Source organism: Micromys minutus (genome assembly GCF_963924665.1).
Source record: "Micromys minutus genome assembly, chromosome: 18".
NCBI lineage: Eukaryota > Metazoa > Chordata > Mammalia > Rodentia > Muridae > Micromys > Micromys minutus.
The window spans coordinates 11,569,579-11,596,208 of record NC_137953.1 but is presented as its reverse complement, the minus strand read 5'-3'; positions in this window follow the sequence as shown (position 1 = coordinate 11,596,208).

Genomic DNA, 26,630 nt, shown 5'->3' with positions numbered 1-26,630 from the left:
TTTAAATGACTGCTTCTATTTTCTTAGAGGTTATGGGAGTTTTTATATAGTTTATTCAGTTCTCATTTAACCTTGGTATCTTGTATCTGTCTAGAAACTTGTCCATTTCAGCCAGATTTACAGTTTTGTTGAGTCTAGGCTCTTGTAGTATGATATGATATTTATTTTTAAATTTTCTCAGTTTCTGTTGTCATGCATCCCTTTTCATTTTTGATTTTGTTAATTGTAATTTTTCTCTCTGCCATTTAGTTAGGTTTGTTAAGGGTCAATCTATCTTGTTGATTTTTTTAATGGCCAGTTTATAATTTTGTTAATTCTTTGCAGAGATTTTTTTTTCTTTTTTGGACTCAGTTGAGTTCAGCCTTAAGTTGATTTCTTGCCATTCTAATGTAGAATAACATAGATTTCACATGAAATGTTATCAAAGAAGATGGTGAAGGACCCTTCAGACACATCAAAGAAAAAATCCACCAAGATGTACTGTTATTTCTGAACATCTATGCCCCAATGCAAGAGCATCCATATTTTTAAAGGAAACATTGCCAAAGTTCAGAGCACATATTGATCCTCACACAATAATAGTGGGAGGCATTAACACCCACTCTCACTAATGGACAGATCATGGAAACAGGAACTAAAGAGACACATTGAAACTAACAGAAGTTATAAACAAAATGGATTTAATGGATATCTATAGAACATTTCATTCTAAAACAAAATAATATACCTTCTTCTCAGCACCCCATGATATATTCTCCAAAACTGTCCATTTACTCAGATACAGAACAAGCTTCAACAGATACAAGGAAACTGAATTAGTCCCATGCATTCTATCAGACCACCATGGATTAAAGCTGGTGTTGAATAGCAACAAAAACAACAAAATCCCACATAGTCATGAATGCTGAACCACTCTTTACTCAATGACAATGTGGTCAGGGCAGTAATAAAAAAGAAATTAAACAATTTAATAAAAATGAAAGCACAAATGCCCAAACATATAGGACACAATGAAACCTGTGCTAAAAAAAGAATTCATAGCACTGGGTGCCTTCAAAAAGAAATTGTAGCACTTGTGCACTAGCACCTTAATAGCAGCACATCTGAAAGCTCTAGAACAAAGAGAAGAAATTAGGTCCAAAAGGACTAGCCTATAGTTTCATATAAAAAAAATACCAATATTATATAGGTTTACCTTCATAAATGCTTAGTGTTAAAAGTATACTTCATAGTATTTGATAGGCATCTAAAAGTTGTTATGACAAAAAAAATTTGTTCTGTAGACATTGCAGGAATAACTGAGAGAAACCATTGGTTGAGTACCTAGCAACATAACACACACACAGAGAGAGAGAGAGAGAGAGAGAGAGAGAGAGAGAGAGAGAGAGAGAGAGAGAGAGAGAGAGAGAGAAAGAGAGAGAGACAGAGAGACAGAGAGACAGACAGAGAGACAGACAGAGAAACAGACAGAGAGACAGACAGAGTCATATAGAGTCAGAAGAGGATGCTGGCAGCTAAACATCATTCTGAATACAGGGAACCCAAAAAATAGCTAGAAAATGACTGAAGGAGTTTAAAGGTTTTCAACCTCATGGGAAAAACAACATCACCAAACAACTAAGGCACCGAGGTGAAGAGGGTGATTGGAAGAGGTAGTAACTTCATAGAAGCCAAGTACAGGGAAAGGAGGGAGAGGAATGGTGGGGGGGGAGAATATAGAATACAGAAAATATGCAATAAAATTTAAAAATAGGCATCTTATTTCTTTAATGTACAGTGTAGCTGTTTCTAGATACACCAGAAGAGGACAGCAAATCCTATTACAGATGGCTATAAGCCACCATGTGGTTGCTGGGAATTGAACTCAGAACCTCTGAAAGAGGAATCAGTGTTCTTAACCTTTGAACCATCTTTGCAGCACCTCCCTACCTCACTGCCTGCATTCTTAGTCATTGATGAAATGCAAATCAAAACAACCCTCGGATTCCACCTCACAAAAGTCAGAATGGCTAAGATCAAAAACTCAGGTGAAAGCAGATGCTGGCAAAAATGTCGAGAATGAGAATCATTCCTCTATTTTTTTTTTTTTTTTTTTTTTTGGAGAGGGATTGCAAACCAGAACACCCACTTTGAAAATCAGTCTGGTGGTTCCTCAGAACATTGGACATGAAACTACCTGAAGACCCATCTATACCATTCTATGACATATACACAAAATATGCTTTAATATATAACAAGGACACAAGCTCTACCATATTCATAGCAACCTTATTTACAATAGCCAGAAGCTGGAAAGAACTCTAATATCCCTCAACAGAAGAATAAATACAAAAATTGCTGTATATTTACACAATAGAATGCTACTGAACTATTAGAAACAATGATTTTTATGCAATTCCTAGGCAAATAGATGGAGCTAGAAGCTATCATCCTGAGTGAGCTAACGCAGTCACAAAAGAACACACATGGTGTGCACTCACTGATGAGTAGATACTCATTCCAAAATGCTCTGAATACCAGGAAACAATTCACAGACATTCTGAAACTCAAAAAGAAGAAAGGCCATAATAGGACGCTTCTGTCCTTTTTCGAAGAGAGAACAAAACACCCAGGGGAGGAAATACAGGGACAAATAAAGGAGCAGGGGTTGAAGAAAACTCCAGAGACTTACCTGGGAATCCATCCCATATGCAGCCACGATACCTGGGTACTATTTATGATGCCAAGAAGTGCTTACTGGCAGGAGCCTGATATGGATGGCTTCTCAGAGGCTCTGCCACATTCATACAAATACAGTTGAGGATGCTTGCAGCAAATAACCAGACTGAGCACAGAGATCCCATGAGGGAGCAGGAAAAAGGACTGAAGGAGTAGAAATGGTTTGCAACCCAATGGGAAGAACAACATTACCAATCAACCAAACCCTCCAGAACTCCTAGGGACTAAAACACCAACCAATGATATGCAAAACTATATGTGTATATGGAGAGACCCATGGCTCCAGTTGAATATGTAGCAAAGGATAGCATTGTCTGGTATCAATGGGAAGAGAGGCATTTGGTCCAGTGAAGGCTCATTTTTTTTAACAACTTTATTTTACAAAACAAAGATAAATGTACAGATTTTAAGCATTGTTTGCATATAATTATACAATACATTTTTGTCAGTACTTTTTTTCAGATTTTAAAATAATTTTTACATAAAACTGTATGAATATATTTTTTAGTCAGTACTTGATATTTTTAAAGGTTTGATAGTATGCATTGAAAACTTAATAGTTACAATGATCATAAATACATGTAAAACAAAATGTAACATGGAAATAGTCAAAGTTTTCTTGTTGTATAGAGATTTTTTTTGTTTTGTTTTGTTTTGTTTATTTCTTGGACTTCATACAGTCTGTGAGTTGTTTCTGGGGCAGTGTGAGCCTCTGGGGTTAGCATCCCATTATCAGAGACTGCATATTATGTCTGTTCTTTTGTGACTGGGTTTTCTCACTCAGAATGATATTCTCTAGATGCAGTTATTTTCTTAAGAATTTGGTCAAGTCATTGCTTCTGGTGCTGAGTAGCATTCCATTGTGTAAATGTACCACAATTTTTGTATCCATTCATCTTCTGAAGGACATCTGGGTTCATTCCAGCTTCTGGCTATTATAAATAGAGCTGCTATGAACATTGTGGTGCATAAATCTTTGTTGTGTAGTAAGTTGTCTCTGGGGTATATGCCCAAAAGTGGAATAGCTGGGTCTTTAGGTAGTGAAGGCTCATTCTTTCAGTGTAGCGGAATGTCAGAGAGCTAAGTTGGGAGCAGGGGGTTAGAAGAGAGAGTACCTTCATGGAAGGAAGTGAAGGGGGAGAGAGGAAGGTAGCAGAGGGTAAAGGGGATAACATTTGAAATATAAATACAGAGAATATCCAATTTAGGAAAGGAATAGGTATCTCAGGTATCTTTTAAAGAACATCATTTAACTGAGTCAGAATGGAATTTTTTGGGAAACTTGACCTTCAAATGAATTACTCTTCCATTTTAAGAATGTTAACAGAGTGTTGAGATTATAGGAACACGTTTCTCTTGGACGAAAAGAACTACTTTACCTCAGATTTTATCTGTTCTCATGTGGAGTCTCAAAAATGATATTTACTTTTCTAGGCTAAAATGTTTTCAAACAGTAAGATCAGTATGTGCTCCAGCAAATATATATTCCATATTCTAAAAGGAAAGAAAAAAATCCTCAGGTCTACTACAGTAGACCCCCCAAGGAGATCAAAGACCACTCTAGATGCTAAATATCATTAACAGTCTTTACACAGTCTATCAGAAGCATGCAGAGTGAAGGTCACCTAGAGGTCAAATTTGAGGAATTGTGGGAGGCACAGTAACTTGGGAAGGACAGGAACAAAAACTGTTATTGCCTTCTATAAAGTACATCATTTGAATAACCCCATAGATCTAAGGCACCTATAAACACACAGCTACAAATGTAAAGAGGCATTCTCATGAGTCTCAGCCCCAGCCTTGGAGGAATGTTCTCAACACAGTTTTTATTTGTGGGTACTGATCTGCTAATTTTAAGAGTCTAAGTCGCATTGCTATACTGTATCTATTGGGTGACACAGAGTGTGCTTCTTTTTTCAGACTCTTCTTTGGAGATATCACAGCATAAATCCACAGCCGCTTATGTGAAAATATATTAAAATACATCTCATCCAGAAGTCACATAGCAAAATGAATCTAGACATTTTCAAATGAAGCTAAGAAACTAACATTTATTCAGCTGTGATCCAATGGTTTATTTAATATGATAAAAGAAAATATCAGCTTTTGAAAATTTGCCTGGAGACTCTTAATTCTGTCTAACCCAAAATACACTGAATTTCAAAGCCTATGTTTTCTTTTTATATTTGCTAATTAAATGAAAACAGTATAATACTGTTCCTCCTTTAAAACAGACAACTTCACAGAGAGATAGAGATAGATAGATAGATGGATAGATAGATAGATAGATAGATAGATAGATAGATAGACTTCATTCTCAAAAAATTATCTTTTTTTCCCAGAAGACTTTATTTTTAGAAACTCAATTTTAACATGAAGTTGCAAATATTAACATTTGAGCAACATTGCCTCAAAAGATAACCAAACTGAAGGACTGCAATGTTAGAAACACAGGGAGACTGAAGTGTGCATCAGCAGACAAATTTGCATAAAAATTATAATACAATTTTGCCTCAAGTCTCCTTTACACTGTAAAGTGAAGACACTATGAGCCCATGAAATAATATGTGATAGAACACAAGTGAGAAAGGTGGGATTTAAATCAAGTACTGCAAGTTTTTCACTCAAAACAGTGACTATCAATCTTTGCCCCTTTCAAGTCTTGCATGCCACCAATCCACCCACAAAGCCACATCTTTGACATACACTATGTCCTGACTAGAAGATAAATTGGAAGACTGGTGGCACATTACTTGTGGGAGTGGCCAAATAGTATCTGATTTAACTTTAGACCCACACCATGAGAGCAAATCCATGCTCAATACTGCTTGGATGACCAGAAACCAGTGTTCTTTTTTTTTTCAAGTCAATGAAATTATTAATAATATTTTACTATATTCTTAGATTAGTGCCCTGCCCCATTGTGATGAAAGACTGGCATCCTCCTACAGTAGATGAAAATATATGCAGAAATCCAGTCAGATATTATGTGGAGAGAGAAAGTCTAAATTAAGAATCTCAAGCGGGATGGAATAGGAAGCCAATGGAGGGAAAACCGGGAAAGTGGATAATGGAAGAAATGTAAATTAAATATATCCAATAAAAAATTAAGGAAAACAAACTTCATTGGGTTCTTCTGCTTGAAGTTTAGTGAATCCTGAGGAAAAGAGAGCAGAAATATTGGAGAACTCAGAAGGCATAAATGTCACCAGAAAAACAAACCTTAGTGAATCAACTAAGTGGGGTTCATATAGGCTCACAGAATTCAAAGAAGCAAGCAAGGGTCTATATAAATCTGTACCTGCTATAATACTTATGTGGTGACTGTTAGCTTGTTTGTTTGTCTGATCTTTCTTATTGGTTATTTTATTAATATACATTTTGTATGATTTCCCCATTCCCAATTTCCCCTCCATGAGCCTTCTATGCCCACACCCCTTACCCCTGCCTCTATGAAGGTGCTCCCAAAACTGACCACCCACTCATGCTTTAGTGCGCTAGAATTATCCTATCCTGGGACATCACGCCTCCTCAGGACCAAGGGGCTCCCCTCCCAGTGATGCTAGATAAAGCTACATATCCAGCTCGAGACATGGATCTCCCTCCCCAATCCCTGTGTACTCTTTGTTTGGTGGTTTAAGTCCCTGAGAGCTTTAAATGTCTGGTTGGTTGTTATTTTTGTACTTCCTTTGGGGTTGCAAATCCCTTCAGCTCTTACAGTCCTTACCTTAACCTCTCCATTGTGGTCCCACACTCAGTCTGATCTTTGGCTGTATACATCTGAATCTGTATTGTTCTGGCTCTGGAAGCACCACTCAGTAGACATGTATACCCGGCTCCTGTCAGTAAACACTTTTTGGCATCAGCTATAGTATCTCGGTTTGGTGTCTGTAGATGGGATGGATCTCTAGGTGTGTCCATGTCTCGATGGCCTTCCCTTCAGTCTCTTAGTCCCTGCATTTTCTTTTGACAAGTAGAATTCTGAGCTAATATATTTGAGCTGAATGGGTGGCCCAATCCCTCAAATGGGGACCATGCCTAACCTCTGCATATGGTCTCTACAGGTTCTGTCTCCCCTTTGTTGGGTATTTCAGCTAATGTCCTCCCTGTTGGGTCCTGGAAAACTCTTGGTTCCCTGGCATCTGAGACTTTCTAGTAGCTACCCCCCAGACCTCCCAGTCTACATACCAACTTTCAAAATCCTGACTTCTGTACTTCTCCCTCATCTCCTCCCATATCTTAACTGAAACACTCTTTCCCTCTTTCTCCCCTCTCCCAGATCTCTCTCTGCCTCCACTTCCCAGAGTTTATTCTCTTCCCACTCCAGACTAGGACTGTAGCATCCACAATTTGATATGATTATCTTCTTGGGGTTCATATAGTTTGTGTGTTGTATTGTGGGTAAAATGAACTTCTTTTTGGGTAATGTCCACTAACCAGTGAGTACATACCATGTTTGTTTTTTGTGTTTGGGTAACCTCACTCAGGATGTTATTTTAGTGGGACTCTGAACTGTGGGGAAAGGTGTCTGAACCTTTTACCTGCTTTTGGATTAAAGGTATATATTAGTGCTTTGCCATACCACAAGTTTTTTTTTTTCTAGTTCATAATATTGGAGTTCACAATTTAATCCAATTTCCTGCAACATGATTAATATTACTTAAAAGTCTCATTTTTCATTCAATAGATTAGGGACTGGGATCCTCTATAGTCAACTTCTAAGGGAAACAGATGAAACTGAACTATTCAAGGAGTGCTTGCTGATTCTCCAATTTCTTTGAGACAATTGACCAAGACTAAAATAATAGCATTTTGACAAGATTGAAATCAGGAACACACAGAAGAAATGAGTCTTGAACAAGTAAATATTTCATGTGAATGCTGAAGAAGAGTGAGATAAAGGCAACCAATGTAGTTAGCATTTCACTGTGTAACAATAGCATATGTGAGAGCATACTTTTCTGCACGTTGGCATTCTTGAATTTATTTAGGACAGGAATTATGAATTTTCACTGTTTGAACTACTCCCAAACTAACTAACTAAAATAAATAAATAAACTCAAGAACAACAGCAAAAAATCCTGGTGCTGTATAAAATCAGTCTGAAGTCCTCATGCTATGTGTCCTTTCCAGCTTTATAAATTTTCTGGTTTTCAAAATGTTATATAAAAGACATTCTACATTTGTATATAATAAATGATAAAATCATAGTATTGACTTACAAACTGTTAATTGGGGATGTAAAATATTTCAACCTATCACAGTAGAGCCAACAGACTGATACTAGTGTGTAGCAAATATATAGTTTCTATGGGAGATTCATTTGTGAGAAAAAAAGAGAACAGAGAGAAAAGAAAAACATAAGAACTGTGTGGAGGATGGAACAGAGGATACAAGGTACATGATGAAGAAGAAAATGAAAAATTAGTGAGTTATAAAAATCTTGGATAAGTCCTCTGGTACAGAAAAGGCACTTTTACTCAGTGTAAGGGAATGCTGAGACACTGAGATGGGAGAGGGAGGTTGGGAGAGGGAGCACCTTCATGGAGGCAATGGGAGATGGAGTGGGAATGAGGTTGGCAGAAAGGGAATAATATCTGAAATGTAAATACAGAGAATATCCAATTAAAGAAAAAAAGAGGTTAAAAAAAACTTGGACAATGTTAAGACTAGAGGGCCTGTCTTTTCCTGAACTAAGCCTATGTTTTCCTTTACCCTTTTCTTCATTTCTTCTTTTTACAAAGTAGCTATACAGAATTTTATTTTAAATAGAGAAACAACAATATAAAATAAAAACTATCATTTCAAACTACAGTGAAGATGTGGAAATGTCCTAGAGAACTGTATACTGCTAGGTAGCATGCTCTATAAATGGTAAGGAAGCTGCATCCATAAATCTCAACGATTATGCCTAAAGTAGAACTGCACAATAACTGGGCTGCTGTACATGCAGGTACAATGGTGCAAATTTCATAAGAGCCCACATCTAGATACAGACCAACAATAGTCAAAAGCAGTGAGGGAATCAGTTTTCTCCAGGGAGAGACTTCCTGACTGGTTATCTAATCAGAAACAGTCCAGTTCTGAAAACATCTACAGATGAGCAACACTACGCATTTTCATAAAATATAAATATATATATACATTATATACTAATATCTAATTTTATATTATTATGAATATTTATTTTATATAAAACATAAATTATATATTAGCATTATGTAATATGTTAATATAAGGCAATTTATACATAAAATATATAAATTTGTTTATGTTTTACAAATAAATATATTATGTATGTGAAATTCTCAACTAAAATGAAGAATAAATTATAAATAAGCTAATGAATACTAATGTGTTTCACTAATTTATTATAGTGACTCCTATTCTGGTTATAATTCTGTTTACAAAAATATATAGAAATAATGTATGAACATTTATAGTTACTAAATTTTTTATTATTGCCTTTGATTTATATCAAAATCTATGTAATTAATAGTGTCATTTAATTACACTGAATAATATGTTAGTCATTTAGTTAATTTTCTTTAGGTCACTGTAAGTTCCCAGAAGCTGTTCTGTCTCATTTATCCAGAAAAACTCAGGGCAGTTAAATGGGCAGCAATGCAAGCATGAAACTCAATGACCCTCAGGATGCTCAATTATTCATGGCAGTGCAACAGATTAGTTTAAGGGGGTATTATAACTCACAAGAATGCAGAAGTTTCACAAGTTACGTAAAAAATGCAGTGTGGCTCTCTGTGCAACAATCACATTGCTTTATTTACCAACTTGACTGTGAGATGAAAGATACCACCACCATTTCCAAAGCTCATCAACCTAATTCCTGAAACCCAAAACACTATTCTAGTTTGTACACGGTTCTTTCTCATCACATCTAGCTAGACTCACTTTCCTATACTTACCTTATACACTGCAAATAGTTTGTACCCTCATTTTTGTAACATAAAACACTCGTCTGTTAAAAATGTAGGCTACCTATTTTCCTCCTGCTGAAATTGACCTCCAAAGCATAAATCTTTGGTTTCTGATCATGATCACTTTGTTTAAGAAAAGTATAATTGTTCTTAAGAAGGCTGAGGACATTCCTAAACTATATTTTCTTATCATGTGAGTTAATCTTTGGCTATAAGCATTGCTAGCAATACAAAAACATAAATGAACCCAGCATTATAATTTATTTCTCCTCATTTTTAATTATGTACTCATTTTGAATGTTTGATTTTAAACTGACCAAATCACTGGAGGGTGGTCAACCAACCAGAAGTGTATCCGTAAAATGAACTAATTCCCTCTCTCAGTGCTTATCATCGTCTAATATCTCATTAGCTACAACCAGCAATTCATGTCCACATTCTCTCTTCATGATAAAAGTCTTTCTGGCCTGAGCCAGCCGAGGTCTGGTGCACTTCATTTGAAGTTCTGTGAACTACTGTGTGCAGTTGCCTCACTGCGTCCAGAAAACATAATTCCCTTATTGTCACTTACTTCCTTTGAATCTGACAATCTTTCTAGCTCCTCCTCCACAAGGAATCTTGAGCATTTGAAGGAGAGGTTAGAATATTTAAAATTTGTGTGTGTTTATATTTCTCTTCTTAACTTTGTGTGCTCTGGACTGCTGGAATAGTCAAAGAAATACATCAAGAGGAAATAATATTCTGTCTCCCCAGTAGATTATACTGAGCCTCATAAGGTGACCATCTTCTCAATTTTCTATGTGTAATGTGAGATATTTTATTTGAATTTTACTGTGAATTTTAAATGTTTGTCCTTTTTATACTACAGCCTAGGCTGGATGGACAATCACACATCAGTCGACAAGGTGACATTTCCCTGGATTTTTTTTTTTTTTTTTTTTTTTGCTTCAGATATTATTTTTCAATGGATGATAACAAACAAAGAAACAAATTACAGGCCCACAATTATTTTTCCATTGCTGGAAACACTGCTCAGACAGATGAATCTCATAATCTCACTTAAACTTAACATAACCAAATGACACACTTCAGATTTTGTGAAAGAACCAAAATATGAGGTGGAGACTGACTGAGAATGACCTCTGGCTTTTACTATAGACATCTGAGATTTTCTGTGGCACAATTGAATGTGTGTATCTACACATACACACACACACACAAACACACACACACAGACACCCCCCCCTCTCTCTCTCTCTCTCACACACACACACACACACACACACACACACGTGTGCTGGTACATGCCTGATCACATACACCCGAAAACATATGCACATCATCAATTCTTACACATATACACAATAAAATAATAAACAGAACAGAAATTCACATTTTAAAACTGAAATAACATTATGTGTAAATATGATTTAAATTATTAGGTGATTTTTATTTTTTTAAGACTACATATTTAAAAATGCGTGGATAGGTGCCTTGTTAATTCAGTAGGTAGTGCATTGGTCTCATAAAAAATGGTGTGAAAATTAAGAATAGCAATCAAAGGAAGGGAAGTAGTTTTCAAATTACCAAATATTAAAATGAGTGAACATATTAGAGGAATGGATACAGAAAGTGTGGTATATTTACACAATGGAGTACTACTCAGCTATTAGAAACAATGACTTTACAAAATTCCTAGGCAAATGGATGGAACTAGAGAATATCATCCTGAGTGAGGTAACCCAGAAACAAAAGAACAGACATAATATGCAGTCACTGATAATTGGACACTAGCCCCAGAAACTTCTGAATACGCCAGAAACAACTCACAGACCACATGAAGCTCAAAATGAAGTAAGGCCAAAATATGGTAGCCTCAGTCTTTCTTAGAAAAAAAGAAAGAAACATTTATTATATCTTATTATGTAACAACTTTTGTGAGGTATAATAATATTGGATAAAATAAATAAAATTTTAAAAATCTTAAAGAGATCATGTTGTTTGCACTTACATTGTGAAATCTGTAACTTTTGTCTGCCTGGTTGGGAGTCTGAAGAAATTATTCTTACTTTATATTTTATGAGTTCCACACTATATGAGTAGAATTATAAATAGATTGTACATCACAGGTTCATGTAGAGTTTAAACAAAGTGACATTTGAGACCTCTTAAAACTGAGGGCAGCATCTTGGAATTACAGAAAGAAGTCATGTTGCAGCTACACTGATACTGAATAAATGGATTTCATATAGCATCAGAAAGGTAATTCTTCCTTCAGCTTTGTTTATTCGGCCCTCAGAGTATTAATAGAACATGCCTGTGTTCCCAAATGAAGCAATAGTCACTACGTTTATAAGATCAAAAGGTGATCAGTTGCCTTTTCAAACATCAAATTGAAGACTAAAGGGGATGTGCTGTGTTCTGCATCTCTATGCAACACAGGAGGATTGAAAGCAGAGATGTATTAGAAAACTGTTCAGTTTTTACAAAATGTATAATAATAGCATATACTTGGAATGGCAATCAATATGCCTTTGCTTGCAATAAAACTATTCATATAAATCTAAAGGCAACAAAGATGCTAACTTTTTTTAAAATATAAATTGAACAACTTTATTTTAAAAAACAAAGATAAGTGTACAGATTTTAAGCATTTTTACAAAAAAAGTGTATGAATACATTTTTGTCATTACTTGATTTTTTAAAGGTTTGATAGTATGCATTAAAATCTTACTAGTTACAATGAGCATAAAGTATATCTAAAGCAAGATGTAACCTGGAAATAGCTAAAGTTTCCTTGGTGTGTAAAAATTAAGCATAATGGCTTTTTCTTTTCTTTTCTTTTTTTTTTTTTTGGCCTTTGCTTTTCTTGAACTTCATATAGTCTGTGAGTTGTTTCTGGGGTGTTCAGAGGTTTCTGGGGTTAGTATCCAATTATCAGTGATTGCATATTATGTCTGTTATTTTGTGACTGGGTTTTCTCACTCAGGATGATATTCTCTAGATGCATTCATTTCCTTAAGAATTTCATAAAGTCATTGTTTCTAATAGCTGAGTAGTACTTCATTGTGTAAATATACCACAATTTTTGTATCCATTCATCTACTGAAGGACATCTGGGTTCTTTCCAGATTCTGGCTATTTTTAATAGGGCTGCTATGAACATTGTGGTGCATGTATCTTTGTTGTATGTTGGAGTTTCTCTGGGGTATATGCCCAGAAGTGGAATAACTGGATCTTCAGGTAGTACTATGTCCAATTTTCTGAGGAATTACCAGACTGATTTTCAGAGTGGTTGTACCAGTTTACAACCCCACCAACAGTGGAGAAGTGTTCCTCTTTCTCCACATCCTTGCCAGAATCTGCGGTCATCTGAATTTTTGATCTTGGTCATTCTGACTGATGTGAGGTAGAATCTCAGTGTTGTTTTGATTTGCATTTCCCTGATGGCTAATGATGTCTTATGCTTGCCCACCAGAGAACCTATTATCACTACCACTACCCAATCTCCTAATGGACCCTAGATGATAGAAAATGTGTTACCAGACCGAGCACTTGCTGCTCTAGCTTTTTCTATTGACCTTTCTCATATTTATGTTTTTTTGAAGCAACAATATGGCCATTTGTGTACAACCACTTAGTTCCTCTCCGAGAAGAAGGGGCTTCACTGCTTAGGACCTCCTATTTTAAGAGATATTTAAATTAAACTTAATTCAAATTAATAATTAATTAATCAATTTGAATTAAAAACATTAATTGTATTTTATTCAATACAATTAATTTGTTTTTACTAATATATTTCATTTAAATTAATTTAAATCATATTTAATATCACATATATCACATTACCTATTAGGCTTTAATACCTTAACTTGGAACAAAATACATTTAAAACATAGCATCTACCATGTAATGTTTACTAATATGCTCCACACAGTTTAAGTTATTTTTATTCTCATCCTACTACAACTGGCTAGGATTTTTTTTTTCATTTCTCTCTTTCTCTTGGTCTCATATTTCTTTTAGAAATATATACATATTAAATATCCCAATACAAGTTTCCTTTAACAGAATAGAACAATTTGTTTCAATAACGATCAGAGCTACTAATCCATGTTTTACCACAAATATATATGTATAGATTTCTAAGTGTAACCAGCTGAATATATATAATTCACTGTGTGTATGCTTTCAGGGCTGACCATTTGGTAGTAGATAACCAGTTAGCAAGCTCTTTCACAGAGAATATTATGTGTACTCTGTTCAGTATTTAGAAATACTTTCTCCTGTTGTTGAGGACCTTAGATAAGGTATTTACACAAACAATTCACAGAAAACTCCATATCCTTGGGGATCTGATGCTGTCCTCTAACTTCTAACCTGTGCTCACATGCATGAACACTCATAAGCATGCACACAAATAGAAATAAAAGTGAACCCTAAAATGAGAACAAAGGAAGAATATTTTGGCTTAAAAATTTATTTAGAAAGTGAAGGCTTCAAGGAAACTGTCTCTCCCTACATTCTCTCTTTTATGTACCGAGAGTTATGTCTGCTTTATATGCAGTGTTTAATAAATGGTTGTTTAATGGATAGAAGAAAAATCAGCAGTGCTAAAAGAGAGGTTAATATCTAAATTTTCCTGGGAGCACATACACTATTTTATTTTATTTTTTACAAGAACGGGTTGTACTACATCATATTGATAGAATCATACACTACACACATGCTCTTATCTGCATTTCCACCATTCTTATAAACGTTCATAGTCTCTCAGAAAAACTTTCTCTTTAACTATTTTCTTTTTAATCTCAGTATGTACTGAAATATATAAACTGCACAAAGTAATGGTTTTCATCACTGTTTGCCAATGCATGTCCATAATGTAACTTGATCATACTCACTCTCATATCCTTCTCACCTTTCCCCTGCCCTGTATTCTCTTCCTCTCCCCAGCTTGTCTACCCTCAAACTTTGCATTTTTACTTGTGCACATATATATAAGTGGAGTTAATTACAAGAACATGGTGAAGAGTTATTTATAAGAGCATGTATAAATCTTCTCTCTCTCTCTCTCTCTCTCTCTCTCTCTCTCTCTCTCTCTCTCTCTCTCTCTCTTATGCAGGGCTTCATCAGGTTTGTATGCTACCTTTAATTTTATCTTTGAAGTTTTTGTGTGTAATACAGTCTTTGGTTTTGTTGCTGCTGCTGTTGTTGTTTGTATGTGCATATGTTGTGCAAATATCTCACATGGTATGAGTAAGATGGGTATGATGCACATGTGTGGAGTAGTGTTTGCTGACATTGCTGACATTGGCCAGGCTTTGGTATAAGACTCGACTAATAAGATAACATTTTTGAGAAACTTCAGAGAAAGGAGGAGCACTACCTAATTTTTTCATATGGTTAACTGTGTAAGTAATAATCTCAGAAAAAAAGTTTCTGAGCACTAGAAGATTGCTTTTTTATAGAAACTAGTTTTTTGAAACTATAGTACATATATTCTGTTATTTAAAATTTCTATGTGTCTATAGCATGATCTGTTACATGTTTATTTGCCTTGACAATAGGATGTTAAAAGCTTTTACATTATCACATTAATTCTTCTTTGTCTCTAAGCCACTACCTGCTCTCGTTGAATATCCATAGCCCTTTTTTGTTAATTGTGTTATAAAATTTATTACATAAATGTAAATATATGCATTTCATTCAATGTATAAGTACATATATATGTGTATGTGAGATATATGCAGATACACACACACACACACACACACATATATATATACATATATATATATATATATATATATATATGTTTCTATGTGTATTAGCATAGTATGAACACACACACAAACACATTGCCAAATTCCAACTCAGCTTAAGAAAGACTCTTGAGGAAGGGGTGAATGGGAGCAGCCATGTCAACTCAGAGTCAGTGATGGATAGAAGCTGACAGCTTTGCAACCTGTTCGAGATAGCTTTCTCTTAGGGGCCAAGACCATTCTGGCATTTGCATAAACTAGTGTTTTAGAAATTACATATCAGATCAAACATTTACTTTAGGCTCCTTTTAAACCATCCCATGAATCAACATTTTATGACCTTTGACTTTTGACTTATAAGAATAGAAATGGAAGCACAAAGTACATTCAAAGCAAATGAACCAGAGAGTAAGTACCTTCTTTTAAATATACCAAGTTACAAGGTTGCTGGGCACAGCACTTATGGTTGCCAAGACTAGACAGAGAGGCCATTTTTACATGAGAAAGTTAGCTTTAAATATAATAGTTTATATACATATTGAAATTTAGTGAGCTCTTGTTTATTCTCCTTCCAAGAGAATTGGAGCTCATTTGTACAATCCCTTGCTACCTCAGTATATTCTTTCCATCTCTGAACTTTTTTCTTAATTTATCTCAGCAACTCCAAAGCTAAATATTAAAAAGTGTTGAACAGTCCTAAAGTGTAGACATTTTATTAAACCATCATCTCTTCCTTGATACCAATCTTTTTGTATACCCTCAACTTCTATTTGGACTGCACATATAATGACTCTCTTTAAGGAATAGAATAGCTGAGTTAAATTGTTGATGGCTTTCATGGAGGAGATTGCAATTTTACCACTATGATTACATAACCATCTCTCTGAACCAAGTTTTTTTTTTAACTACTCCTTTCTCTCTTGTGTTCCACAGTTTTTCCTCCATTCACTAAGTCATTTCTCCTTTAATATCTTTCTGACTAAACTGACTCATTAGTGCAGCTGTTTCTATGTGAGGTCCCTTATACAATGTATATTGCATTGTTATATTTTGCATAGTTGAGTAATTTTGTAAAGAATAATTATTTTACTACATGTTGGCAAGCATGTGGATCAAAGGAAACACTCCTCTATTCCTGTTTGGAGTGCAAACTTGTACAACCACATTTGAAATCAATATGGCACATTCTCACAAAAGTGGGAAAAGATCTACCTCAAGACCCAGCTGTATCACTCCTGGGAATATAACCAAAAATTCTCTACCCTCAATTCATCTCACAAAGACATTTGCCTCATTATGTTCATAGCAGCTTTCCTTGCAATAGCCAGAAAATGGAAACAACCTAGATATTCCTCATCTGAAAAATAGAGTGAAATACCATTCATCTATAAGAACCAGAATATAATGAATATTGTAGACACATGTATTTATGTATTTGTAAGTTCTGATTTTCAGGATTCCTTCCAACAGTCTAAAGCGCTGTCCTGAAGATCATAATATCACCATTTTGCTGAGGTTCACCAGACACATTCTTGCTTCCTGGTATTGCACTGTTTTCTGATTATTACAGAGTCACTAACGTTGGCAGGGAGAATATTCTCCAATAACCTTGGCAGGGAGAACATTCCTCAAAGGAAGACATGAAACAAAATATGCACATTAATATGCAAACAAATTTTATGCACAAAGAAACCATTAGCAGTTGAGGAGATCCATATCTTTCTGGGTCTGCTCCAGGGGCAGGAATCATGTCAAACCATCTCTTCTGGGACATGTACCCATCAGCATGTGTGTGCACTCTTCATATGTGTGTTTCCCAGCTGATTATCTGGTATTAGTAATCTTTGGTTAAAACTGAAGCATTTTAGCCCTCAAACATATTCCCTTTACGTACATGAGGTTAGAGAGGTTTAGCATTCTGTGTGACATTTTGAGAATATATTTGCATCCACAAAGTTTTTATCTAATTCATACCTTGCATATATTACTAATATGGATAGGTAGGTATAGTACTTGGATAATAAAATATAAACCTGCTTCTAGAAAGTCTCTTTAGTCGTCTGTTCAACTCTTCTTTGTGTCGAATTTAAGTGAATTCAGGAGCAAACAGAAACAATTACCAAAATTGTTTAAATATTTGGGAGCATTCTCTGGTTCAAAGTTAATGCTTTATGTTTTAAATCATTCAGTGCTAACTGAAAAAGGCAAATGGCATGTATACTATGAATTCCATCAATAAAGTTGTTGTGTGTTAATACTTGTAAACATTCAGTACTCACTTCATACATGTTTCTCTAAAACTTCTGATGATTAGTGCTGTTGCTATCTCATTTTTTATTTTTATTTATTTATGTATTTTTAATTTAATAATATTTTAATTTTTGTTATTTTATTTATTAACATCTCAAATATTATCCCTCTTCCCCTCCACAATCCCGCATCTCACCCCTTCCCCCTTCTTCTATAAGGGTGCTCCCCAACCCACTCTCTCCCACATTATCACCTTAACATTTGCCTGTGGTGGAGCATCAAATCTTTATAGGACAAAGGGACTTTCCTCTAATTGATTCCAGATAATGTCATGTTGTACTTGTCTAAATAAAATACATGGACAAAGACTGTCAGAGACTGAAGGAAAAGCCAACCAGAGACTGCCCCACCTGGGAATTCATCCCATATGCAACCACCAAATACAGTCACTATTGTTGATGACAAGAGGTGCTTTGTCTCCTGAGAGGATCTGCCAGATCCTTACCAATAGGATGCAGATGCAGATGCTTGTAGCCAACCATTGGATTTAGCATGGGGACCTATATGGAGAACTTGTGGGGAGGACTGAAGTAGCTGAAGGGTTTTCAACCCCATGGGAAGAATAACTATATTAACCAACAGATCCCCCTGAGCTCCCAGAGTCTAAACCATCAACTAAAGAGCACATATGGAGGGATCAGTGGCTTCAGCTGCATGTGTAGCAAAGGATGGCATTGTCTGGTATTAATGAGAGGAGGTGTTGCTGTCTTGTAAAGTATAATTTTGCAGAGAGAATAGATATGTGATTTGGAGCTCAATACTTCTGAAGAACTTCAGTTTCTCATGTGGAGTGATTTATTCCACAAATAAAAAAAATTCTATAAAGTACTAAAACACTTTTGCAATGAAATCATTTAGTCAAAACTTTAATCTATCCTAGTGACAAATATTCTTTTTAGTTTATTGCATAAAATTGATTTCTATAGCTTTTTCAATGGAATAAAATAACCAAAAACAATTCTTATGAAAAGGTTCTAAATTTGATCTTAGGTTACTTGAAAAATAATTTGTATGTAGCTGCTGGAATTCTGCATATTTAAAATGGAAGCCTGGGATTTCTATAAATGTGTATCTTTAAAGCATACACATTTCCTGATTCATAACTTATCTTACTTTAAATCTTCTTGTTATGTAATGATGATTTGACCATTAGTAGTGTGAACAGTGCACTATTTCTGTGGATGGTCAAGTAAATGGCACACCTTTCCCGCTGTGGCATATCAGGTGTTGACTTGCGAGATAAGAGAAGATTTCTATATTTGGAATATGAGTATGCACAATGCTTCTCTCATTGTCTTCTTACATGCAAGAAAGATGTGAAATAAAGGAAGAGAAGAAAGGAAGAATGTAAGAGATGTTCTTCTTCCGAGGACACTAGTCATACTAATTTAAGGTTCTCTTCTGACCCCATCATTTCACCTTATTTAACATCTTACAGACACTATGCTTAAGTAAGGACAACATGGATGATAGACTGTCAATGAACAGACTGAGGGTGACACAAAAGTCAGTGTCAAATAAGTTCCCATGTAAGGTCTCTAGAAAAACTATTATTTAACATTTAATTTCTAGATGCTACAGCATTTCTTAGACCATAGCATTTTCCAACTAACTTCATTTAAGTCCAACAATGATGGTGTTGTATCATTTATCTTATTGAAAATTGTTAAGGTTTTTAGTTCTAAGTATCATACTGAAATATGCACCAATATTTTCTATTCATGCACATATTACAAAACAAACAAACAAAGCAAAAACTGTGAAGTACAAAAAAGCCAAGTGATTTCCCATTGGTCATCTTTATATAATAAACTGAGTTTATTAGACAGTATTAATTCAACCATTGATCATTGCAGGAACCTCCTAATGTTTCAACAGGAGACACAAAATATAACTAAAGGTTTATTTGCCCAGAAATTACACAAGGCTTCTATCTTATTTTGCCGTGTTCTATTCATCTTGCAGACCCATAGGTGCTCAAAGTTTTAGCAGAAAATATTCTAAACTCACCATTGCACACTGCTATTCATATCTGTTTCTTATGGACACCAAACCTGCAACCACCAGTGATAGGCAGTCACCCTGGCCACAGCTGCCATACTTAAGCTGTGGCTCATTTCAGGTGACATATATTGCTTAGCTGCTGGCATGAAAAGTGGGTTTCCTTGTGAACTGTAAACCGCTATTGATTTTGGCTGCCTTGGAAAAAAAAAAGAAGCCACTATCTTGTTATCATCTCTCTTGTACTTTTTTTTTGACTTATACTAGACTGGCATCTTTCCCATCTTGATGTAACATAACAAGTAATTCTAACTGTCTATACTCAGCAGATAAAAAGAGTCACATTCTGTTTTTTCTTCCTGCATTGACTCCCACGAACCTCCCTCATCGCTTCCTAAAATATCACCCCATATTGAAACCCTGGCAGCTCCTGTTTATTTTCATTACTGATCCTCTTCTCAATCCCCCTAATTTCCCTGACACCCACCCAGGTCCTTCCCTCCCTCTGGGTCCTATGACCATTTTGTTCCAGCTTCGAAGTGGTATTCAAGCATCCTCACTTGGGTCTCCCTTCTTAGTTAACTTCTTTAGGTCTGTGAAGTCTGTAAACTGTATGCTGAATATTTGGCTTATTTGAGTTTATGCCATGCATGCCATTATGGGACTGGGTTACCTCATTCAACATGGTGTTTTCATTTTTTTTTTACTTTTGAAACACTTTATCTTTATTTTTAAATATTTTACACTTTACGTTGTTTATTTACATTCCAAATGACATCCCCCTTCCTGGTTTCCCTTCCAAAACCCACTTCTCTCATCCACCCCTGATTCTCTGATGGGTGTCATCCACTGACCCACTCCCACCTCACCACCCTAGTATTCCCCTTTTTGGGTGCATCAAGCCTTCACAGGTCCAAGGGAATCTCCTGCTCTGCTATATATGTGCTGGAGCCATTGGTCTGTACCAATGTGTACTCTGGTTGGTAATTTAGTCCCTGGGAGCCCTGGAGGCTTGGTTGATATTTTTGTTCTTCTATGGGGTTGCAAACCCCCTCAGTTCCTTCAGTCCTTTCCCCTAACTCCTCCATGTGGGTCCCCATGCTCACTAGATGGTTGGCTGCAAGCATCCACATCTGTATCAGTAAGGCTGTGGCAGAGCCTCTCAGGAGACTTCCATACCAGGCTCCTGTCAGCAAGTACTGCTTGGCATCAACAATAGTGTCTGAGTTTGGTAGCTGCATATTAGATGGATCGCTAGCTGGGGCAGTAACTGGGAACCCTTCTCTGCTTCACTCTTTGTGTCCATATTTCCTTTAGACAGGAGCATGTCTGGGTTAAAATGTTGGAGATGGGGTGAGTAGCCCTATCCCTCAACTGGGGGCTGTGGCTAACTTGTGGATATGGTCACCACAGTTGCTCTCTCTCTCTCTCATTTTTGGTTATTTCAGCTAATTTCATTCCCTTGGGTCCTCAGAGCCTCTTGCTTTCCTGTCATCTGAAACTTTCTGGTGGCTACTCCTAGTTCCCCATTCCCCATTGCTACATACCTCTGTTCAATTTTCTGACCCTCTGTACATCTCCCGTTTCTTCCCACATCTGATCTTGTCCCTGGCTTTTTTCTAATTCCATCCATTGCAAATTTTTTTTTCCATCCATTGCTCTTGTTTTTAATAGCTGAATAGTATTTTGTGCGTAAATGCAGAGATGCCCAACAGTTGGGAAATGGGATCGGATGAGGCTACCTCCAATAGCAATCCAGGACCCTATGTGGAGGAATAAGAAATACACACACCTATAAAACTTTTGCCAAAATGTGTCTTTTCTAAAATAATTGCAGGAACAAAGATGGAGCAGAGGTTGAAGGAATGACCAAACTATGACCCATTTTGAGACCCTTCCCATGGGCAGGCACTAGTCCCTCAAACTACTAATGATATTATGTTGTACTAGCAGACAGGAGCCTCTCATAGCAGCACTCTAAAAGGCTCCACCCAGCAGCTGATGATACAAATGCAGACAAACATAGGACAGAGGTCAGAAATCCCAGTTGAAGAGTTAGAGAAAGGATTGAAGGCCCTGAAGGATATGGCAACCTTATAGGAAGACCAACAATATCAACTAACCTGGAACCCTGAGAGCTTCCAGAGACTGAGCCACCACCAAAAATCACCCACAGGCTGACTCAAGGTCCCCAACACATAAGTATCAGAGGGCTACCATATCTGACCTCAGTGAGAGAGGCTGTGCCTAATTCTGCAGATACTTGATGTACCAGGGTTAGCAGTTATCAGTGTGTAGGCACCCTCTCAGAGGTGAAGGGGAGGGAGTCTTGGGGAATAAACTGTTCAAGGGGTGGCGACCTTTGGTTTGTCATTGAATAATTAATAAAAATATTGTATATTTTATTTGTATGTATGTCTGTGTTCTGTTTTCTTGCCTTATGCACAGCAATACCAGAAGCAAGAATGAAGATGTTTCCCTGGTGCTGGAAATATAGACAGTTGTGATCCCAGACAGGGATGCTGGGAAGCAATGCTAGGTCTTTTGGAAGACCTAGCAGTGCTCTGAATAGCTGAGCCATCTCTTTGTCCTTTCATTTAACTTTTTTTAATCCAATGAATTTAATTTTATTATCTTTTTTTTTTTTGTATTGTATGAAGTTGCTGTTACTGCTTCCTAATTCCAGAAATGTGTATAATGTTGATGAACCCATTTTCACTTTAGCACACAAACGATTACATTGTTTACATCTTCTGTAAACAATGGCATTTTACTACCTATGTCTCAATCTGTGTAGTATCTACTAGTTTTCCTCATCTTTCTGTTACCTTTGATAATTTGTTTTGTCCTTTTATGTGTGTATTACCTGAATTGGCAATGATGGGGCATTCTTCTTAACTTTCCCGCATGCACCCATGCCATTACAGAACATTGTGACTCATCACCATAAATATACTTGTTCTCCACTAACATTTGTCATTTTTATAGGAAGAATTCAATAGTGGGTGTATTAATATTCCATCCTGAAACATTATTCAACAAGATGCCTTTATAACAAGTCTTAAATCTCAATATCAGTTTCTTTGAATAATAGATAAAGATTAGAAAAGAAAACAAGGAAATTGAGATGGAAGAATTCATCATTTAAATTGTCCCAACTATTGTAGCTACAGACACTATTTCTGATTTCTTCAGCCTAACATAACAGTAAGATCACATTTCTTATTTTCATCCTCACTCCAGAACATAAAGCAAGTTAATTTTATTTATTTAATTTTACAATAATAGAAATTAATGCCCAAAGATCTTAACAAAGTACCTTTTCCCACTGCACATATAATGTGCAATCACTTTAAATGATTCATTTAATTCAAATCGTCTTTTGTATAAACATGAAAATTGATTTTAAAAAGAAGATAATGCATCTGAGGTGAGAATGATGAAACAAAAGACTGAAAAAGGTAACAATGACCAGCATATGGGCTCTTTATGGGAACGACATTAGGCATATTTAACATACAGAGGTATCTAAGCAATATGGGAAAAGGACCCAGTTTCTAGAATAAACATTGTCCAACAGCATTCTCCCAATAACTTTCTTGTTTTGTATAGTTGCCATAGTTGTCTGTTGGCAGAAACTAATAATTATTTCAGATTAACACATGAATTAAATGTTAATTGACTTTCTTGAAGTGTTGATTTCTAAATGATTGACCAGACTAGCAACTAATCTAAAGTCCATTTTCAGCTCTTTGAAAGAGTGGAAACTACAGGTCAAAAAAAAAAAAAAAAAACTTTATTTGTTTTTGTCTTAATTTATTCACTAAGATTATTTTATTCAAGAATAAACCATGAAAGGTTTTGCCTGTTCGAGAAAATATTTTTGGGAGGGTTACATTAACTAAAAAAACAATACATAATTTAAAATTTAAATGCATTGTCTAGTCATATTGCTGGGTTATTCTAAGAATACTTTGAAAAAAGTTACACTCTTTAAATTTAACATTACAATGTAACTTAATTAATTAGAATAAGAAGAAAATATGTGTAAAATATATTTTTATATTTTGGCTCATGAAACAAATATATATTTGTCCTGAACATACTTATTTGGGATTAATAAGAATATAATGTGCTACAAAGCAATATAAAATGAAAAGAATTTGTACCATAAAACAGAAAGAAGCAAGAACAAAATATAAATGCTGCTAACAAAATTAATAAAGGTGGACATATTTTGATATAGACAAGATAACAAATAATGTGACTAGGTGGTAGAAATTATACATATTCTGAGTACTTATGGTATCATTACTGTTAAAATGTATTTCCTGAAATTTTAATAATAAGGATGGTCTATTGTCTCTTTAAAACATGTGAAGGAAAGAGGTATTGTGAATTCTGATGAATATGCGTCTTAAGAGAGAATATACAAGACAATTTGTTGCATACAAGCTAGTGTAAAGATTATAGGTATTTCCAGTACTCTGTTTTCTGTTTTCTGGCATTACTTGATCATGCTATATTATGCTCAAGGGCTTAATTATTTGGTATAGAAAATTAGTATTATTAAGAATATAAAGAATTATGTTTTCTATTGAGAATATACTCATGACAAAACATTATTTAGGAAATCTTTTTCCGTAGACAAAAAAATACTTTCAGATTGGCATATTTGTTAAAATATCTTTTATCTGCCTGATGTCATTGTCATCTCAGAAGCTTACTGGTGTATGAGTTCACCCTTTCTCATTCTTCCTGGCTGGCTGGTTCAACTCAGATCTTCAGGCTCAAAGTTCTGCCCAAGCTCACTTGCTTCTCTCAGCTTCTCACTGACTGAATTGCTCTGCTTGATCTCAAACTTGGGCAATTTGTTCTGATCTTCTGGATTGTTTCTATCCTACTCACTTTACCTGCCTTTGCTTACTTGCACTGAACTACCTGAATGCACAAACTCAACTCAACAGCTCTGCAGTCACTTTATAGATGCTCAACTGACTGACTGAATAAATGAATCCAACTCCACTTGGCTGAAACGACAGACTTGAACTGACTCTTTCTCCAAGCACTGCTCTTAAATAGCTTTGCTCCGGTTAATTGTGATGATTCATTTTGTCAAATAGAAGCTCTGATTCATCTTCTTTCCCCTCAAACACATCATTTAATAGGGATTCAATGTGTCTACTAAAGGATTCTAGATATATGTTGTGTACTACGCGTGCATTTTAGACAAATAAGACACTAGTTCTTTGGATGTGATCAGAGCAGTCATGTTGCTGGGTTAAGATTCTGATGTATTATAATCCAGCAGAAGACTGATGCAGATAAATGAAAAGTCAAATTTAATTCAGCTATAAAATTAGTTGGCATTATTAACTTGGGATACAAAACAGAACTTTTCTTAAAAACAAAGAAACAATAAACAAACAAAATAATATAATGCATTTAGATTTAAAAATGCAGAACAACCATTCGTGTATTTATTATTTGAAGTGACTTACATATTTACTCTTAGCTGTAATAAAATAATTGTTTAAAAATACTACAAAATATAATATGAGGGAAATTGTTTCAGAAAAAGTTAGTGGGATAGAAAGTAAGATGAGTGGCAAGTTAGTAATAAATACATCGTCTTCAGAATACTTAGTCATCAGAGAAATTCCATGATAATATATAATTAGTAGTGCAAAACAGAAAATAAATCTATGATTATACAAGAATAATTAAAATTACAGAGCATGAAATATAAAAATTACCCCAGTGGGTAACTGAACATTCAATTTCTCAGAAACAAAATTTGAAAGAAATATTGCTTAGCTAATATTATACTATACACAGTGTAAATTCACACTGGATTATTGAACTGAAATATAAAGCCACATAGGCATAATTTTCTCTAATAATCACACATGCTCATTATTATAAGTAAATTAGGCAGCAACTGATATAGAAAGATCTGTTCGGATGAAGCCGCAAAAATACTGGGAATCCTTATGATCTCAATAATGTTGTAAAACATCCTATATTTTCTGGCATCCAAAGCTATGAACCAGTGTTTTGATGTTGTACTTGGTGATGCTTGTTTGTTCATTTGTTTTAGGTTTTTTTTTGGGGGGGCGGGGTGTTTGGTTGGTTTTCTTTTAAGTGATAGATGAACAATTTAGAAATCTTAAATATTTTGTTCCTACCAACTACCTCATGGTCTTATAAGCAGCTAAATGCAATATGAGCGAAGAGGGAAATCTATGCATATATAACTCATCAAAAATATAGAATACAATGAAAATAGAGGTAGTGAATAAAGTTTCAGTATCTGACGTGAAGCACCTGTCAATTGGTGTCCAAGCGTTTATTTGTTTTCATCTATAGAGTACACTTTCTGTCAGCTTCATTCATGAACAAAACTTCTGCTTTTGCAGTAGGTGGTAGTTAATGTGGAGACTCATTAAGTCTGTGATGAAATGACTGGCACTTTGACCCAATTCTAATTCATAAAGAGGAGAGAGAAAGGACACATTTATATAACAGCCCAGGCTTTGAGGAAACACAATAAGAGAAAGAGAAAAAAGAACAAAATGGAAAAGCTGAGGAAGGAGTAGAATTGTGCACAGATATTTGCTATGATATAAAGCATGTATTCTTTGAGGAGAGAGAGATAATAGAAGAGGAAGGATGAGGAGGTGGCTCTTGAGCCTTGGACATCTAACAAACTTAACTGATATAGGAAGATCAGAAAAAAATTGTAAAAAAAAAAAAAAGTATGACGTCCCCACTTGAGTACACAAGCAGTAAAATTGATGTAGAAGAGGAGATTGTTCACATTTGATTTCTCTTTCAGGTTTTTGAAGTTCCTGCAGTTTTTGTAACGTATCATGTGATAGTGTTGCAAACATCTTTC